Genomic DNA, 18,647 nt, shown 5'->3' with positions numbered 1-18,647 from the left:
GTTGATGGTTCCTGTGAGTTTAAGGTGTTAATTAATACATTAAGCACACACACACACACACACACGCACACACGCACGCACGCACACACACACACACACACATATATCAATATATGTACATGCAGGTGTGGCTGATATTATTGTGCTAGCAGGGTTAATCACTCCTATATTTCAAAACATTTTTTGCAGATTATTTGCAGTTAAAAAACGTGGATTTGACTCCCGAGTGGTGCAGCAAAGATCACAAGTTCGAATCCCGACATTTCTACAACCATCTGTGGCTGGAAACCAAGGGAGTAAAACTGTCCATGCTTTCTGGGTGGGTGGGTGTAACGGCATATTCTTTCTCCCTTCTCAATCATAGCAACACTAACCAATCATGGGCATCTGTGAGCTCATGAATGTGTAAGAGGGCAGACAGTGCTTTTGTCCAAGTGTGTTATGCAGCAGCTCAAAAAGATGCCACTGGCTGGCTTCTAGGGTTGGCAAGTGGGAATTGGCAGGTGACCAAGTTGGGGAGAAAAGTGGATTCTTTTGAATTCTAGGTGGATTATTTTGAAAGAATTTCTCATAAAAATGATATAAAGAAGCAAGACATGAAAAGCGAGGCTGATTTCCTTCTTGCCCAAACTGTAGATTCATGCAGCCAATCAGTGACTGTGGTAACAGGTGATTACAAAGACTGACACGGCCCCTAGATTTCATCTCCAGCCACTCTATATGGGCTGATATGTTCTTCACTGAACACATCTGTAACGCATCATCAGCAGTGATATAAAATACAGACGCAATTGTAATGAACATGAACGAGGTGGATTATTCCACCTCAAAATCATCATCTATCATCCTTTTTTTCCCCCAAGATGTGTTTGGAGGAGAAACTAAAATAGATAAAGTAGTGAAGCATGTATTGTCTAATCAAAATACAAATTCACAAAAATATAGGCAATTGAACTAGTTATAAAAGGGTTACAACTTTTCTGTTTAGGGTGTTTCATATTCGGAGGAATCATGACATGAGCATTACAGGTTTCAAACTCTTAAAAAATATATCAATTCAGAATGCAGCTGCGTATCTAGCTTTAAGTGTAAAGTGTGTGTGTGTGTGTGTGTGTGTGTGTGTGTGTGTGTGTGTGTGTGTGTGTGTGTGTGTAAAATAAATTTCTTATTATGCCATCAATGAGACCTCATGTATAATGTAATCCATTACACAACCCTTATAGTTTCATTCCCCAGGTATTGATACATATTATGTTTTAGCCGCTCATCTAATATCATTGTGTATATATACAGTTACATATGTGTTTGCTAATTATTACCCATTTAAGACTTCCTTGAAAGTTTATAACCTCACACATCTAATAAATATCAAACAACCATTCAAGTTTACCTTCTATTGACTTCAGAAGCATTTCCTGAGCAACACAATCCTTTCTGCTCTTTTTCCATCCAGAAATACCCTGAGAGCTCCAGAGTGGTCAGCATCCAAGTGAGATAAACTCATCGCAGAATCCATTCCCCGTCTCTCTCAGACGCTCCACACCTCACTGCCTCTATTCCATCTCTCTGTCCCTTTTCACCCTCCCTCTCTCACACTCGGTTACTCACCTCTCTCTCTCTCTCTCTCTCTCTCTTTCTCACGCTTATTCTTCACAATCCTCTCAGGCGCTACAATCCGTAACTGAAGGCAGCTCGTTTGAGGTCTCTCCGGAAAACCTCTTCTTACTTTGCTCCTTCAAGCGAGACAAAAACATAACATCCAAACACATGCACAAGAATACATTCACCCACATTTCTCTCCTCATCCTGTATTTATAGAATTACTGAAGCTAATTTTTCATTTCTTTAACCTTCTCAGAGTTCTCTTCTTTTTCTCTGAAGCCTTGCCATCATATCCAGATGGGTGACTAGATCAGATAAGGAACATCGAATATACAACGATCAACCATAACATTAAACTGCCTAATATTGTGTAGGTTGAGACAGGGACTCCACAAGACCTCTGAAGGTGTGCTGTGGTTTCTGGCACCAAGACGTTAGCAGCAGATTCTTTAAGTCCTGTAAGTTGTGAGGTGGGGCCTCCATGGATCAGACTTGTTTGTCCAGCACATCCCACAGATGCTGGATCGGATTGAGATCTGGAGAGTTTGGAGGCCAAGTCAATACCGTGAACTCTTTGTCATGTTTCTCCAACCACTCCTGAACAATTTTTGCAGTGTGGCATGGTGCATTATCCTGCTGAAAGAGGCCACTGCCATTAGGGAATACCATTGCCATGAAGGGGTGTACTTGGTCTGCAACAATGTTTAGGTAGGTGGTACGTGTCAAAGTAACAACCACATGAATGCCAGGACCCAAGGTTTCCCTGCAGAACATTGCCCAGCGCATCACACTGCCTCTGCCAGTTTGCTTTCTTCTCATAGTCCATCCTGATGCCATCTCTTCTCCAGGTAAGCAACGCACACGCACCTGGCCATCCACATGATGTAAAAGAAAACCTGATTCATCAGACCAGGCCACCTTCTTCCAGTGGTCCAGATCAGCATGGACACACTGACTGGTCTGTTGCTACATAGCAAGCTGCAATGCACTGTGTGTTCTGACACCTTTCTATCATGTAGCCAGCATTAAATTTTTCATCAATTTGTCCTACAGTAGCTCTTCTGTGGGATCGGACCAGACAGGCTAGCCGTCGCTGTCCACATCAGTGAGCCTTGGGCACCCATGACCCTGTCGGCGGTCATTTCCTTCCTTGGACCATTTTTGGGAGGTACTAACCACTGCATACCAGGAATAGCCAACAAGACCTGTCATTTTGGAGATGCTCTGACCCAGTCATCTAGCGATGATAATTTCGCCCTTGTCAAAGTCGTTCAGATCCTTACAGTTGCCCATTTTTCCTGCTTCCAACACCTCAACTTCAATAACCGATTGTTCACTTGCTGCCTAATATACCCCACCCCTTGACAGATGCCACTGTAATAAGATAATCAATGTTATTCACATCACCTGTCCGTGGTTTTAATGTTATGGCTGATCGCTGTATATCACAGACAACAATTTTCAGGAACAAGATGGAAAGAAGCTTTAATACCATATTGTGTTTATATAAAATATCTCAACTGACCACATACAAACACAGTAGAAACAGTAGAAATGGTTCAATTACAGTAGATATGAAAAAGTCTACACATCCCTGTTGCACATCCCTGTGAAAAACAAATGGAAATAATTTAGGGGGAAGAAAGAAAAAGAAAAAACTTACAAAAACCTGAATGCATAAGTGTCCACAATCTTTAATAATGGGGCATGTGACTGTGTTCAGAATGAATCAATCACATTCAAACTACTTTTCAAAAGTAATTATCATACACCCATAATCAATGAAGTGATTCACCTCAAATAATGACCAGTTGTTTCTGTGATATTTTCCCAAAATTTTATTGGTTCTATCTGGCTGCGGAAGCCCTAGTACTCAAAGAGCTTACGGGATCATTGTTGAATGATATCAATCAGGAGAGGGATACAAAAGAATTTTCAAAACATTGCATGTACCATGGAACACAGTGAAGGCCGTCATCAACAAGTGGGGCACCACAGTGACATTACCAAAAACAAAAAAGGACATCCCTCTAAAAAAGATGAAACGACAGGATAAAAAACTTATCAGGGAGGCTGCCAGTAGACCTACGGCAACACTAAAGGAGCTGCAGTAATATCTACCAAGTACTGGTCACTCCTTGCATGTGACAACAATCTCTCATATTCTTCACATGTCTAGGCTATGGGGTGGGGTGGCTAGACGGAAGCCCTTTCCAAGGCTGCCTAAATTTTGCCAAACGATGTGGGAAAATGTGTTCTGGTCTGATGAGACCAAGGTAAAACATTTTGGGCATAATTCTAAAATATACATTTGGCACAAAAACAGGACAGCATGTAACCCAAAGTATTCTATACCCACAGTGAAACATGGTGGTGGCAGCATCATGCTATGGGACGGCTTCTCTTCAACTGGAACTGGGGATCTAGACAAGATGGCTGGAATCATGGATAGCTCCAACTGAAGAAAAATTTAAGAAAATCCAAGTCAACAAAGGAATGTCTTTAGAAGAAGAAGCCCAAAGCTTTAGAATGGCCAGATCAGATCCCAGAGCTAAATCCTACTGAAAATTTGTGGAATGACGGAAAGAAGAGGGCTGTGCTGTGCAGGTCCCCTTGTAGTTTGATAAATCCAGAACATTTTTTTAAGGAAGAGTGGCATAAAATTGGCAAATCAAGCTGTGCTAAGGTTGTAGACTCTTACCCAAAAAGGACTGAATGCTGTATTACAAGCAAAAAGTTATTTAACAAAACAATTTTTAAGGAATGTGCAGACTTATGCAACTAGGTTATTGCAAGCTTTTTCTTTTTCCTTTCCTAAAAGTTTTTTTTACTTGCATTTTGTTTGCTGCACATTAAAAGTGGACCTGATTAAAAATCTGACATTTAATCTTTTTTTCTTTACAATTTTATTTTCTCAGTACAGGGAAATGTGTTAATTTTTCCCCATAGTGGTAATGAAACACACTCTACAGATGTGATATATAGAGACTGGGTTGAAAACTGCTGGCATATTCCTTTAAAATAATCCAACTTAGTTGTCAACCATTTTTAGCCTAAGAGCTCTGTCATCACAAGATATTACAAATGTATTATTAATCCTTATTATCAATCAATATTTAATATTGCCCAAAAATACACGTCTAATTTCTACCTTTATGATGGGAAAGATTACTGATGGCACCTCTTCTGTGGGAGAAAGGAAAGAGCAAAAAGGTGGTGTTTGTGGGAAAAAAAGAGAAGAAAAGAGAGAGAGAGTAAGATATCAGAGCAGTCCCAGAACGGTTCGTATTATCTTTCGCTTTGTCCACATAAGCAGTGGAACAAAAGCATAAATATCGCAAAAAGAAAACAACAAACAAACCTCCTTTTGCATAAGCTGATCTTTTGGGCCTCTAGAGGGTTGAGGATTGAGTATTGAGTCCAGAGCGAGTGGGAGGGTGAGAAAGAAGGCCATGGGGCGGAAGAACAGCAGCGGGAGACTGACAGGCTGCGGGGAACAGCAAAAATAAAGCCTCTGTCACTTCCCCTCCGCCTCTGCAGCTCAACTCTGACAGATGAGTCCTGAACCTGCAGAGGGCCCTTGTCCTGATAAGTCTGGGGGTGGCAGTGTTATGTGTGTGTGTGTGTGTGTGTGTGTGTGAACGTCTGTGTGTAGCATGGCCGCTGGCTGTGCTGTAATTGCTCACCTGGGAACAGGCTGCTGCTTCAGTGTCTATCACTCGGACTTCTCACACACAGATCCACACACAGATCTGTTTGATGTCCCTCGGTGGTCTCAGGGTGCATCCGCTTATTAAAACCGACTCTAATGCTGCCGATTCACATCTACTTATCGACATCTGCAGATCTCTGCACTTCAACATAAAACCGCATAATGAACAAGACAAAGGTTACACTGGGTTACTTTATGCAGCTAGAGGCTTTATTAGGACCGAGGACTACAGATGCTATGATAGCTTTAGGACTGCAATTGCCACGAACAATTTTGCACTCAAGTTTCCATCAGTGAACATCGTGTAGCATCACATTTATTTATCTATTTGAAACAAAATGTATGAAGTTTGATATTTATATCTATCCTTTATATTTTCCAAATTGTTTGTTTGTTTTTATAGCAAAAAAGTAATAAACTATCAAAAAGTGTAAAGATTCATATTTATATATAGTCTAGTATTTGTTTATAAAGAAACAAAACATTATTAATTAATGTATTTGTTTGTTTGTTTCTTTGAGTTATTAGAGATTTAGACAAGAGGGGGGAAAAAACAAGAGAAATAAAACAAAATGTAATTGCTTGTTTGCTTGCTTGTTTGTTTTGTTTGAATTTTCCACCCAGAGAACCCAAGCCGTTTACAATTTTCTAAAATCATATGAACAGCACTTTCTGTAGTTTTCCTTCTATATTTCTGCTTGTTTGTAATTGATTGAGGTTTAGATTAAAACTCGTTCAATTTAAGTGATCAGTCATTTCTCTGGTTTGGTATATCTCTTGTGCAGTCCCCAGACCCCACTGTGAGAACCACAGCCTGAGAAAACTTCATGTAAATGTCTACATGCCCACTGGAAAGTAAACATACCATCAGGAAGACTTGAGTCTGAGCACTGAAATCGTTTTCCTTCAGAAGACTCAGCTTACAGGTGCATATCATTTATAGGATACAGATTTGACACAACTTATTAGAAGAAACGTCCTATATAGTACATGTTATATTCCTATCATCCCTATCAGATTGTCTTTGGAGATTCTGAAGGTTGTGGCCAGAAAAGTGTACAAAAAATTGTGAATAATGAGACAGGGCCAAGTGAATCTCTAATAACAGGGTTAGCAGTTCATAAAAATGCAAGAAATAAAAGCAGTGACAGAAAGAATAAAATTATTTATAAAAATTAATAATAGTAAAAGTAACACAAATATCCATACATCCATCTTCTATACCGCTTATCCTCTTCAGGGTCACGGGGAACCTGGAGCCTATCCCAGGGTGCATCGGGCACAAGGCGGGGTACACCCTGGACAGGGTGCCAATCCATCGCAGGGCACACTAACATACACATTCACATACCCATTCATACACTACGGACACTTATGCCAATCAGCCTACCATGCATGTCTTTGGACTGGGGGAGGAAACCGGAGTACCCGGAGGAAACCCCGCAGCACGGGGAGAACATGCAAACTCCGCACACACAGGGCCACGGCAGGAATCCAACCCCCGACCCTGGAGGTTTGAGGCGAACGTGCTAACCACTAAGCCACCGTGCGCCCTAACGCAAATAATAAAAGTTAATTAAATGCCAATGTAAAAAAAAAATTTAAAAATATTTTGTTGTTGTTTTTAGTCAGTTATAAATGGAACCTGACAAATGTTTAACGGTAATGTGTTCCTGCTCTCTGCTGCTTCACCACTCTTTTTACTGACTTGTATTATTTTCTCAGTGTGAAACATAAGAAACTCTGACAGAAGAGTTATTTGGGTGGTACTCTAGGTACTCTGGTTTCCTTCCCCAATCCAAAGCCATGCGTTGTAGGCTGATTGGCATCTCTAAATTGTTCGTAGTGTGTGAATGGGCGTGTGAGTGTGTCTGCGCACGTGCCCCATGGAGGGTGTCCCCCGCCTTGTGCCCCAAGTCCTTTGGGATAGGCTCCCGGCTCCCCCAGGACCCTGTGTAGGATAAGCAGTATGCGGATGGATTTAAATGTGTAAATATCATGTACAGGTGTTATGATACACACAATATACACAGGCATACAGTGCTGTGAAATGGTATTTGCTCCTATCCTGATTTCTTCTGTTTTTGTGTGTATCTCATACTAAATTGTTTCAGAAATTAAAACAAAATCTAAGATAAAACAAAGGCAAACACAAAATACAGTTTTAAATGATAATATGCTGTTTATTGAATCAAAAAAAGGTATCCAAAACCATCTGGGCCTGTGTGAAAATATATTTGCCTCTGTAGTTGCATTTTGAAACTGCATTCATAATGGGGTTCAGCTGGACTAGATGCAGCCAGGCCTGATTACTGCAAACCCTGTTCAAACAAATCAACACTCAAAGAGAACTTTTTCAACAGCATATTGGTTAAAATGTCTTACCCAGTAACACACTATGCCAGAGTTGAAAGAAATTCCAGAAATCATGAGGAAGAAGGTGATTGAAATACATCAGTCTGGGAGGGTTATAAAGCTATTTCAAAGGCTCTGGGACTCCAAAAAACCCAGATGAGAGCCATTATCTAAAAATGGAAAAACTCGACACAATAGAGAACCTGCGCAGAAGTGACCGACCTTCCAAAATTCCTCCAAGAGCACAACAACTACTCATCCAGGAAATCACAAAAGAGCCAAGGACAACATCAAAGGACCTACAGGCCTCACTTGTGTCAATAAAGGTCACTGTTCATGACTCCACTATCAGAAAGACACTGGGCACAAATGGCATCCATGGAAGAGTGACGAGGTGAAAACCACTGCTAACACAGAAGAACATTAAGGCTTGTCTGAATTTTGCCAAAACACACCTTGATGATCCTCAAACCTTTGTGTGTGGAGTCGAAAGTGGAACTGTTTGGAAAACAGGGGTCCGGTTACATCTGGCATAAACCAAAGACAGAATTCCAGAAAAATAACATCATACCTAAGGTCAAGCCTGGTGGTGGAAGTGTGATGGTGTGGGGATGCTTTGCTGCTTCAGGGCCTGGGCAACTTGCAATAATTGAGGGAAACATGAATTCTGCTCTTTACCAGAAAATCCTAAAGGAGAATGTCCGGTCTTCAGTCTGTAAGCTGAAATTCAAGCACAATTGGATTATGCAGCAAGACAATGATCCAAAGCACAGGAGCAAGTACTAGTCCTAGAAGTAAGCGAAATACTGATCTCCAGTTATCGGAAGCATTTTGCTGTAATTATTGATGCTAAAAGCAAAGTTTAAGGGGGCAATTAGTTTTTCACATGGGTGATAGGTGTTGGATAACTTTTTTTGCTTCAGTAAAATAAATAAATAAAAACTGTATTGTGTGTTTACCCAGGTTGCCTTTGTTTTATCTTGTATTTTGTTTGAAGATCTAAAACTATTTAATATGAGATACACAAAAACAGAAGAAATCATTTTTTTCACAGCATTGTATATGCAGTACACACATAGCTTCATATGCTGCTGTTTCACACCTAAAATGTGTGTGTGAAGGGGGGTCACATGCCAACATACACACACATCCACACACACATTATATTAATTTTGTTATTGGCATGAGGCCACACGCAAATGCACCATACTCTGTAGGTGCTGGAACAAAAGATAATTGAAGTTAATACCAAGCCAATCTAGCAATCTGGGTTTCATTTCCCAGACCTGTGATTGAGCGCTCGTCCTGATGCACACCCACACCCACATACACACTCACACACCAGCTGAAGCTCTGCACATCCTGCACCTGGTCCAACCAACACTGCATATTATCTCATAAATGCGGCATGGCGACACAATTAACCATGTCCTCTACGGACCAGCAGACAAGCCCTCAATCCCATTAGGACGCAGTGTGATTGAATTAGGAGCAGTGCGCAGCTTTGAAGAGAAGTAAGCCTTCTCCACACACACGCCACAAATGGCGACAGAGAGCCGCCTGTCATATCTGGGGGTGGAAGAAAAAGAAAGAGAGAGAGATAGAGAGAGAGAGAGAGAAAGAGAGAGAGAGCTAAACCCTACACTCAGTGAAACGCTGATGAGAAATTAATGACATGAAGATAAAAGTGACCCTCGAAGGTTTATACAAAAAATAATAACATGCACTTGTATTTCAAAAGCTGGATGATTTATTGTCCTAAAGGAGCTCTTTCAGTGAGATCAATTTTAGCTACTTATATAATAAATGGTGATTAATTCAAAATGCAAACTACGAGAGGAGGCCGCAGGAGAGCAGAGCTGAGCTGTGCCGCCTCACCTTTGTTTGAGCTCCAGGACTATAATTGTAATGGAAATATCAATCATAGCATGGCATAATGGCATTAATACGGAAGATGTAATGCACTTTCACACTACTTTATAGAGAAATGTTGAGAATACTGCATGTCATCCTTCACAGATGTAACACACTGACAATACCTGTATCTGTTTAGTGATCTAAATATTCAGATCTGTATCCAGATTTAAAACCTAAAGAGGGCATGGCCTAAACCATAATCGGAAGAAAAAAAATTCCAGCAGTGTCAGCGTGGTGTGAGAATTGTGGCTCTGACAGTTCCTCAACCTCAGCTACATCACACCAGTTCAGAACTGATCTCAACTACAGGGTGTCCAAAAAAGTCAGGAACCCATGAGAGTAAACATATAATTAAGTATGGATTTATTATTTACAACACATGCTCTATATGTTCATCCTTACGCGCATTTTCTCAGCCCCCGAATCATGTTTTTGCAGATTTTGATCAATATATTCCCATTAGTTCATGACTGTTCAGACACCCTGTAGAGATGACTATTTGACACAGTTAATTTTTTTTGTTTGTACCCGTTTGCGATATTTTCTATCAATGTACTGTAGTTGGTTTGATTTCCCAAAATATAAAAAACTAGGAGTTAAATTGAAACCACTGTGACCCTGACCAGGCAGTTACTAAGGATGATTAAGCATTAATGTTCACTGTAAATGCATTACACGTTAACAATTGTGGTCTTTCTTTGTCCCACAAGCTTCAAATCTGACTGCACACTCACAAGACCATAAGATCAACCAGCCTTAACACACCATGTCATCATGGAGCTTGCTTTGTGCACAGGGGCATTGTCATGCTGGAACAGGTTTGGGTCTCATAGTTCCAGTAAAGGGAAAGCTACAGCATACAATGTCATGCTATACAACGGTGTGATTCCAACTTTGTGGCAGTTTAGAGAAGAACCACATACGGGAATGATGGTTGGGTGTCCAAATACTTTTGGGCGTATAGTGTATTTTTATTGTTACACAAATGTTAGAGACGTCTTGGATATGTCCCTATCAGATTTGCACATCTGGGTCCAGATATTTTTGCCCATTCCTCTTCGCAAACTCACTCAAACTGTGTGAGATTGGATGCTGCAATTTTCAAGTCTTGCCACGCATTCTTAATCAGATCATGGTCTGGCCATAGACTGGGCTGCTCTAATACATCTGTCCTCTCTGGGGCTTTCCAGGAACAGGTGTATATTTGTAGTGACATTTTAATTGTACACAGGTAGACTCCATTCAACTAATTATGGGAACTGGTTGTGCCAGGACTAATTTAGGGGTTTCACAGTAACGAGGCGCATGCTTATTCAAGCACAATTTTTACGCTTTTTATTTGTGAATAATTTTGCAGATTTTACTTCCTACTTTAATATTATGGGCTATCTTGTGTAGATTCGTTTCATATAATCCCAATTAAGCCCATTTCAGTTCCAGATTTTTAACACTACAAAATATGGAAAAGTTCAAATATGGTGAATACTTGTGCACGGCACTGTATAAACTGAACATTACTGTTCTTACAAGACCATAAGGTGTTTGTCACATCACCAGTTTGTACGGTTTAACTATAAATATGCCTTTTTTTTGTTCCTTAAACAAAGACGCAGTGTGATTAAATATGGTAATGAAAATGCAGCAGCTATTAAAACTGCTTGAAGCTCATGGCACATCGTGTATTCTCAAACGTAATATAATTCGTTTTTAAAAGTTATACTGATAACATTTCTCAATATTGAACATGCTTAATTGGACTGTATTATCATCATCTCCATTTTATAATTTAGCTGCTGGATTTGATGGCACAATCATTCTCAATTTATTACACATTGATAAGAGTTTTAAAAAAAATGTTCCTTGTGCTTATTCAGTTACAGGAAATGGGTGGCATTAAATCAAGACACACACACACACACACACACACACACACACACACACACACACACACGCACACACACTTTGAGTGTTCTGTGTCTATCTTTGTGTATTTTTAGTCAAAAATTCAACGTTCATGATTTTCACCAAATTCACAGGGTGTGTTAGGGAGGTCAAGACACAGCAGTGCATTTAGCTTCATTCGATCACATTCCAGAGCTGAGAGCTGAGCCTCTCATTTCCAATATATTACACTCAATAAATTACACAGTTTCGGGAAGCGAAAATTTACACATTTTAATGGTTAATATCAGTTAAAGTACATGAGCATTGCAGGAGCTTGGATGTAAATATACCTATTTGGTCTGCTATGCTGATCTATACTATACTATACTGTATTTTTACTATACTACACTATAACAATTCATTCTACTATACTATACTATGCTTATACTACACTACAACATTTTATCTGTACTGTAGCATACCTATTTTCACTACTATACCTTACTAAACCGTGCTATACCTTGCTGTACAATATTTTACTGTACTGAATTATACCACTTTTATTGACTATACTTATTTAATCTACTAAATATACTCATGTACAGTATAGTATCACTATTTCATACACCCTGTTGTGTACTAAATGTACTACGCTACACTATACTACACAATAATATACTTACACTATAGGGTACAATACTATACTATTTCATACACTGTCCCGAACTGCACTGTACTATGCTACAATACACTACATAATAATATACTTATACTATACAATGCTATACTATACCATACTCACAATATTTCACACATTATACTGAACTGTATTGTACTATGTTACACTTTACAACACAATAATATACTTATACTGCACTTTACTATACTATACTATACTATATCACAGCTTTGGGGCATGGTAAAAACAACGCTAAATGCATCCATCCCTAACATCCATCCATTTTCTATACCGCTTATCCTACAGGGTTGTGGGGAAACTGGGGCCTATCCCAGGGAACATGGGGCTCAGGGTGGGGTGCCAATCCATCACAAAGCACAATCACATACACACTACGGAAACTTTGGAAATGCCAATCAGCCTAGCATGCATGTCTTTGGACTGGGAGAGGAAACCGGAGTACCCAGAGGAAACCCCCCGCAGCATGGGGAGAACATGCAAGTTCTGCACACACAAGGCCATGGTGGGAATTGAACCCCAACCCTGGAGGTGTGAGGCAAATGTGCTAACCACTAAGCCACCATGCGCCCCACCTCCATAACACATGGTGGGAATTTGGTGTAGATCTGAACATGTCAAATACCTTTGTTTTGACTAACACGGGTGTGCAGTTAGTCTGTATCCTATCACACTCTAGAGCTGAGATCTGAGACTCTCATTTCTCAGATATATATCTCAGATATAACTCAATAAAATATATAGGTTTGGGACAGACAAATTTATATTCATATACCAGAAACAAACTGAGCTATAAAGTTATCTGTTATAACACTCTAATGTCATTCAGACCAAAAAGAGTCCTAACACATTTTTATTGCAGCAGAAGTCTGAGGCGTTATGTCAGTTTGACATCAGAACTGATGAATGCAGTCTTTATGACAGCTGATGCTTACTGGAACTAGCATTTATAAGTGTTTATGCAGATTCATGCAGTTACTATGTAGCCCTATAAACACTGCCCTTAAATATAGTGTTATTAAGCCTTTTTTGGATCGCTCAGCTCTGACATGTATATTGTATGCCATCACAAAAAAATCCTCTATGGACTGTAAGTGCTAATGGATAAACAAAGCCTGGCTATTAATCTGATATTCATGAAGTGAACGCATAGACAGCAGATGCCTCAGAGTTGCATGGAGAAACTAGGCTACATTACATTTGCATCTCATTCTCATAGACTCACTCTTTCCTCAGGAAGTCGTTACTGGAGTCCTCACAGGAGAGATATCAGCGATGCTCATAAACCACAGTGACAGTGAAATGAAGTGAAAGCTTTGACTTTGAAATGCTGAAATGTCTCACACAGCGTTTCAAAAGCAATGAAGCTCTTTAAAAGGCTCAGCGCCAGGCCAAAGCTCACAGCATTGCTCTTGAAGATTGAGGCTATAACATTTGAAATATGGTTCTCAAACATTTTATCACTTTTTCCAGAAGTTTCTCGAGTCCTGGTGCAACATTTCACACAGCGTTTTAAAGTCTTTATCTGCTCAATAAACCTGATGTTGCTAATTATAGCTTTATGAGAATGATCAAGCTGATAAAGTGTGCTTGGAGCAGGTTAAATCCTGCAGTTCCAGAGGTATTATTGCACCAAGGGGTCAAACATGGGAATTGCAACAAGCACTACTAGAGGCCCATTGGGGCAGGAATCATGCTGCTCCATGCTCACTCTGTGAGCATTTTCATTTCTAATTTAAAAATACACCTGTGCTCAACAAGATCTTGTTTTATAGCAAATAATCTAAATTAAAACTAATAAATTTCTGCAAACAAATGTAAGTGTACACAGTCTGTGTATGACGTACAGAACCATTTCTATTGTATGAAATATGGCCACAGTTGCTTCACAGATTGCAACAAAAGCATGATGTTATCAATTTTAAGTCTTCAAAATACAAATTGATTATCATTATTTCTGCAGTGCAGAGGATTGTGTCAAAGTTTGCGGCCCTTATCATGCATGCCAATAAAGAGTCATTGCTATGAACTGAGTTTCAGTTATCATCTGCAGTGTTCTCCATGTTCTTCTCATGGATATGTGTGTACATATGGTAAATAGCGCACTTATATAGCGCTTTTATCCAAAGCGCTTTACACTGTGTCTCATTCACCCATTCACACACACACACTCACACACCAATGGTAGCAGAGCTGCCATGCAAGGCGCTAACTTGTTATCGGGAGCAACTTGGAATTCAGTGTCTTGCCCAAGGACACTTCGGCATATGGAGTCACGTGGGCCGGGAATCTAACCTCCAACCCTACGGTTAGTGGACAACCTGCTTTACCACCTGAGCCACCCCGTGTATGTGTGCATGTACATGTGTACATGTGTGTGTGCATAAAAGTACAAATAAAGTAGGGTTGATAAAGGTGGGTTGACAACCACGGCTCTAGGGTACATCATTTGGACATCGTCGTTAAGCAGTGGACTGTTTGGACTAAAGTACAAAATAGCAAAACTCCCAAATAGTGCACTTTATAGTGACCAGGGTGAGTTTTGGATCTGTTTGAATGATGCAGTTAATAGGGAGCAGGGCGTCTTTCCTGTTCTCTTCAACATAATCAGCTAAATACTTTAGGATACATTTTCTTCAGAATTACTGACAAACTAAATGATGACTCTGGTGGAAAAGTAATCGGACAAAATAGAACCTGGAATTGAAATAAACTTTTTTTCCTTGTGTGATCAGAGGTAAGAAAAGAAAAAGAGACAACACATGAGTTAGAAGAGGGTTAAAGAGAGGAAGGATACATGTTTAATTTTTTTTTCGTTAAACAATAAAAGTTACACTTCTTGAATATAAATTATTTTCTGAAATGGTCACTAATATGGCCTCTGAATACAGAACGCTGTTATTAGAATGACTTTAATTTTCTTTCATAATGCCATTTTCACATTCTGAAATGTCATAACTGATATTACTAGAATCGTCCAGAAATGCTCTTTCATTAAAGCTTTTAATAATTTCACCCTCTCCCACCAATGTGACCTTTGCCAAAGTCAGTGCAAGCCTTCTGACTAACAATGACACCAGAGACTGTCTAGAAGATAATACAGAGAATGTTCTGGTAAGTGGGTTTGTATATGAGAGGTTTGCTTAGGGGAAATAATGTTAAAAATGCTTGTGATGTAAACATTTAGGCAGATTGTGTTTCGTACTGGACATGTCTGGCTAACATTACATAAACAACTGTGTTTGCTGTACAAAATGTGATTTCCTTGGGGGCATGCTATAATATAGTCTATGTCTATATTCTAGTCTATAGAATATAGACATAGACTATATTATACATAGACATAGAATATATTATAGTCTATATGTTATAATTGTTATGTTATAAAGTCATCAATGACAGGGTTGTGTAATGTGGCCCGCAGAATTTTTTCCTTGCTGCTGTTCCTTTAGGTTTATTAACGATTAAAGATTTAGATATATCCAACTATACTTTTTCCAGACCACTTATCCTACACAGGGTCACAGAGGACTATCCCAGGGAACTTGGGACACATGGTGGATCGCACAAATATTCACACACAACAGACACTTTGGAAATGCCAATCAGCCTACAATGCATGTCTTTGGACCAGAGGAGGAAACTGGAGTAACCAGAGGAAAGTCCTGAGGGCAGGGGCAGGATTCAAACCACCAACCTCGGAAGTGCGATGCCACCATGATAACCACTAAGCCACCATGCCCCCAGGATAGCCACATTTTTGTAAATCTACTTAATGACAATAACAATTGTAAAACAAAATTAAAAAGCACTACATGAATAAAACTGGACTGAACATACAAGAAGATGTGAAGCTTGATAGTATTATGAATTTACCTAAATACCAAGATATTTTAGTCCAAAACCTGCTCAGCTCTGCCAGCGGGTTACATTATGGCTATAAACAGAGCTTTCAACAAGATAATGAACCAAAATAATCACTGAAGAGGTTATGGGACATAAAATCAATGTTTCAGCAAACCTTTCAGACATTAAAGGAGGACGCTCAGTACTCTTCTTCTCTCCAGCACTGGCTTCATGAAATTGACGATGCTGATAGTTTTGCAACAACAACAAAAAAATGTTGGGGTTAAAAGTAAACTACAGCGTCCTTGAATAACATCACTCATGCATGAAGGGTGCCAACACTTCTGGAATTGACTGTAGTTTAGGAAAAAATACATGAATTAAATAATCCTTATGCAATTTAATATTTAACCCATGGTTTATTTCTTGTTTCCTCAGTAACAGTGAGAAAGAAAAAAGCTAAAAGCAAACAAATTCAACCAAACGAGATAATAGTAAGAAAAGTGAAACCCCTGGAGGACATGTGGTAGGAAGTAACCAAGGCAACTGGGTGCTCTTCCACACCAAACTTTTTCACCCCTATGGCACCCTCTTACTCACTTTCACCTCCCACTTCCACGGGAAACAGAGTGTTACGTCCGTCTGGGCAAGACAAATCCCACAATACACATGATTTCCTAACACGTTCATGAAAATACTTCGGCTCCTTGGTGAGCTTGTTAAAATAAGGTCTCAGGTAGCCTCGTTTCGATCCTGACACTCTGGAACCCTTTATCTGACATGCATCTGGTTTATAGCTGCTCTGGGTGAGAGGTGAAAATCGCTGTTTCTTCTTCATCTTCATTCACTGTCAATTCTCCTAGCCGAAGATTTATGAACTGCCGTCAGGGCATCACGACTAATGAGTGGGAACGATGCGGCGGGATGTGGAGCGATGAATGGATAGAGAATGGAAAAGACAGCAGGGAATATTACGAGAGTAAATAATAAAGTAGCACAACTTTGAATAATTGTCCGTGTGTTTTAGCTGAGAATTTGTTTACGCCAATGAGTATGAGCTGAGATTCTGTATTTACATACACAATCTTTTATTAAATAGTTCTACATTAAAGCTCCTACATGTGATCTTTTTCCCTGAAGCCTATGTATAATAATAACACAAAAACCGTCATGATAAATTTTTTCATAACACTTTCCACCCGTTCCAAATTAAACAGGCTGTTTTGGTTACTGTCTCTTTAAAACTGCTCACATGTAAATGACTTCTGTTCTGATTGGACAGTGGACTCTGCAACTACCATAATGAAAATTAAAGGAAAATCCCACCCTGAAACACTTTAAATATGTTTATATTGAAATATAATTAAATGTCTTTAGCAATTCTGGTGTATTTCGGATGTATTTCCGTTATTTCTGTCAGAAGTTGTGTCCCGTGCTGATGTCACAGGGGGACATTGTTATGACTAGAGCAGTTACAATTTTCAAACGTAAGTGCTAACGATCAGGTTTCTCTGTTGATTCATTAAAACAAAAGAGCAAGAGTTTCTGTTGTCATTTTCCAGTGACGTTTAACATCATATGAATGAGAAATCCAACGCAGAAGTAATGGAGACGTTGAGACGGAGCAAACCTTGAACTCAAAGTCCCAGAATGCAATGCAGCTATACGATGCAGATCCATGCTAGTTAGGGATCTACGAGATGACGAGCGTGATGGTCTTGACAGCGGTATTAGCATGAATGATGAAGCTTTGGAAGTTGCTCTATTTCTGCAGAGTGTACAGATGAGGAGGTGAGAGAGCTGGACAGAATAAAGGACTAAAGCTCTGCTGCATCAGTCTTTTTAGGTAGAGATGAAGCGAGGGCTAAATCCCACTGCACCACTATCAGCTCAGCACTATGAGAATGTGTGATGGTGAGAGTTGTTCAATTTGGTAAAGACAATTTAAAGCCAAATTCAGAAGTTGATGACACAATAAATATTTTGTTTATAATTTACCGGATGTACCAACGGCCAAATTTTACTTTGAACGATGAGAACACTGTTGTTGATGCACACGACTGTCTGATTATATATATATATATATATATATATATATATATATATATATATATATATATATATATATATATATATATATATATATATATATATATATATGCTGTTCTCTTTTTGAATAAACTGAGAAACTTTGCTGTCTGAGTGTGTGTGTGTGTGCATGCCGGATCTCCAGAACGCTCGATACAGGACATAGCTGTGTCAGTGTGACGTCGCCTTTTATTCTCATGCTCATCAATTTCATGGTTTATATTTTCCACTTCATGTTGGATGTCATATTTTCAACATCATCCATGTTAATTGATCTAAAGGAAATACTTATGTATGTATATACAGTATAAACCCATTTAAAAGGTACAAAGCGCTGCTTTGTTTACTTGCTGAACTCTGGGTTAAGGAGACCTTCCTGAGAACCAGAGTAAGAATTCTTTTTGAGCGTCGAGGGAGCATTTTCTTTTGGGCGTTGTTCTGCTCTGATGTCGAGAGTTATGAGTTACGACCTACAGATGAAAGCAGAATTAATTAGAGCAGGAAAAAAAAATCTGCGTGTAATACTTGACTCCAGACCTCCATGAG

Source organism: Ictalurus punctatus, chromosome 12 (assembly GCF_001660625.3).
Source record: "Ictalurus punctatus breed USDA103 chromosome 12, Coco_2.0, whole genome shotgun sequence".
In the NCBI taxonomy this organism is placed as follows: domain Eukaryota; kingdom Metazoa; phylum Chordata; class Actinopteri; order Siluriformes; family Ictaluridae; genus Ictalurus; species Ictalurus punctatus.
The sequence above is the reverse complement of the archived record's forward strand: the minus strand, read 5'-3'. Positions refer to the sequence as shown.